This window comes from Glycine soja, chromosome 9 (genome assembly GCF_004193775.1).
Source record: "Glycine soja cultivar W05 chromosome 9, ASM419377v2, whole genome shotgun sequence".
NCBI lineage: Eukaryota > Viridiplantae > Streptophyta > Magnoliopsida > Fabales > Fabaceae > Glycine > Glycine soja.
The window spans coordinates 23043065-23045588 of record NC_041010.1 but is presented as its reverse complement, the minus strand read 5'-3'; the positions used below and the strand labels follow the sequence as shown (position 1 = coordinate 23045588).

General features: G+C 41.5%; 1 non-coding gene across 1 annotated transcript; it reads left to right on the top strand.

The window, feature by feature from the left end:
* Positions 1 to 405: 405 nt before the first annotated feature.
* LOC114369013 lies at positions 406 to 512 on the top strand. Its single transcript, XR_003657476.1, has one exon. It is a non-coding gene; the product is annotated as a small nucleolar RNA R71 (small nucleolar RNA).
* Positions 513 to 2524: the final 2012 nt, after the last annotated feature.

The window sequence follows — 2524 nt, the reverse complement described above, 5'->3', positions numbered from 1 at the left end:
GCATAAGCTTCAGGCTGCTCAATTGCTCCAGGTTGCTGCATGGAAGGGCAAAGGTCTGTATGGTGGTCAGCAGAGGAGCACAAACCACAAACCCTTGCGACAGGTACAGATTTCTGATTCAAGGCCAGCTGGGTTACCAAGTTGACCAACGCATCCAGTTTGCCTTCAAGCTTCTTAGTTTCAGATGATGCAGATGGGTTTGTAGCTACCTCATGCACTCCTCTGATGACTATGGCATCATTTCTGGCACTAAACTGCTGGGAGTTGGAGGCCATCTTCTCAATTAAATTTCTGGCTTCAGCAGGAGTCATGTCTCCAAGGGCTCCACCACTGGCAGCATCTATCATACTTCTCTCCATATTACTGAGTCCTTCATAAAAATATTGGAGAAGAAGCTGTTCTGAAATCTGATGGTGGGGGCAACTGGCACATAGTTTCTTAAATCTCTCTCAGTACTCATACAGGCTCTCTCCACTGAGTTGTCTAATACCTGAGATATCCTTCCTGATGGCTGTGGTCCTGGAAGCAGGGAAATTTTTTCTAAGAATACTCTCTTAAGGTCATCCCAACTCGTGATGGACCTTGGAGCAAGGTAATACAGCCAGTCCTTTGCCACTCCCTCTAATGAATGAGGAAAAGCCTTCAGAAATATGTGATCCTCTTGGACATCTGGGGGTTTCATGGTGGAGCAGACAATGTGAAATTCTTTCAAATGTTTGTGCGGGTCTTCACCTGCAAGGCCATGAAACTTTGGAAGCAAATGAATCAGTCCAGTTTTAAGAACATATGGGACATCCTCATCAGGGTATTGGATGCACAAGCTTTCGTAGGTGAAATTAGGTGCGTCCATTTCCCTTAGAGTCCTCTCACGAGGTGGAGGTTGTGCCATGTTCTCAGAATGTGAAAAATCAGAATGCTCAGAATCAGAATGCTCAAAATTATAATGCTCAAGATCAGGATGTTCAAAATCACAAATAACAGAATGCACAGATTCACCAGTTATGGAATGCTCAGAATGATCAAAAGGTATAAAATGATGCTAACTAATCTATGAAATGTCCTATCTATCTCAGGATCAAAGGGTTGTAAGTCAGATGGATTGCCTCTAGTCATACACTACATTCAGCATGCACACAACTAGTTGCCTTGTCATGTAAATAAAGGTGTAGGTTTGAACTACAGCTACCCTCAAATGATATCCAAATGACTTGAAATTTTGTGAGCAACCTTATAAATGATGAGAAGATAGCACAAAAATTTCAGACAAAAATTCAAAGTCTAACTATGAAAGCTAAAATTGGTAGGTTAAGAAAAATAAGTGAATAAAACTTGAAAAATAAAAAACTTTTGACAGAATCGCTTTTTTTTGGGACGATGGAGACCTCAGCCGGCCCACAGCCGCTGCCATGGTGTAGGAAATTTTTTTCTACCCCAAATGCATATATAATAATTGCGATTCTGATAACCGGAGCAAAAGTTATGGCCGTTTGAAGTTTGGCAAACACAAAATTTGCTAGTTTTTTGGAACTTTCAAATCTGACCAAACAAAGGCTCTAGCTATTTTCCCACAAAATATGGATTAAAAGAAGTTACCACAAAAAATTCAGCCAAAATAACAATCCTAGCTACTAAAACAAAAAATCCCAAATAATTCAGCATGGGTGGTCGCTAAAATCGTCTCTAATTGATTTTACTACTACTCTGTTTTTCCGCAAGCTGATTTTACTACTACTCTGTTTTCAAGCACAATCTTCACAGCAAAACACCCAAGACTGAAATAGGGAAACACTTAATGGTAAAACTGAAACAGAACACACATTAAACAAAATACAGGACACTAAACAACACTAACACACATACTAACACAATACTAACAATTAAACATAAACACGAAAGGATTAAACACACACATAGCTAGCTATTCAACTGAAGATAAGTTGACAATGTCACTAGCACAGACCAGGGAGTAGAAAGAGACAGTCCAGAAATACTTATAACTCAATATATACAGAATGCTCATCCGCGGAAATCATTCCCGAATAGCAGGTGAACTCTGCATCAGGAGACACGTAGCTCGCATTCGCTTCAAGCATGTATCAGCATACTACGATTTTGTGCTCCCGGGCGTGCGCGGTGTGCACGAGGATACTCCAATGTCAAACTCTTGGCACGCCAGCCCCCCCTGATAGCATCCATCGGCCATCTCAACCTCGGCTGTGAAGATGCGAGCGCGTTCTTTCAACAAGTACTGTACGAGCTGGCAATGGTCAGGTATAAACAATAAGGCGAGTACTCAAGCAAATAGACGAAATTTTCAGAGCAAAAACCTATGGCTAGAAGCCTTTCTCGCCGTAAGTAGTTTATAATTTGCTTGGGCAGATCTAAAGTCCTGACGAGCATAATATACGGAGCCGCGTTGCGGCACACTTTATCCAATGGTTCTGCAGCCCCTGTCCACTACTCCGACAGAAGCCAGAGAAGATCTCCGAATTTATCCAACCTCCAATCTCTAATTACTTCTTGA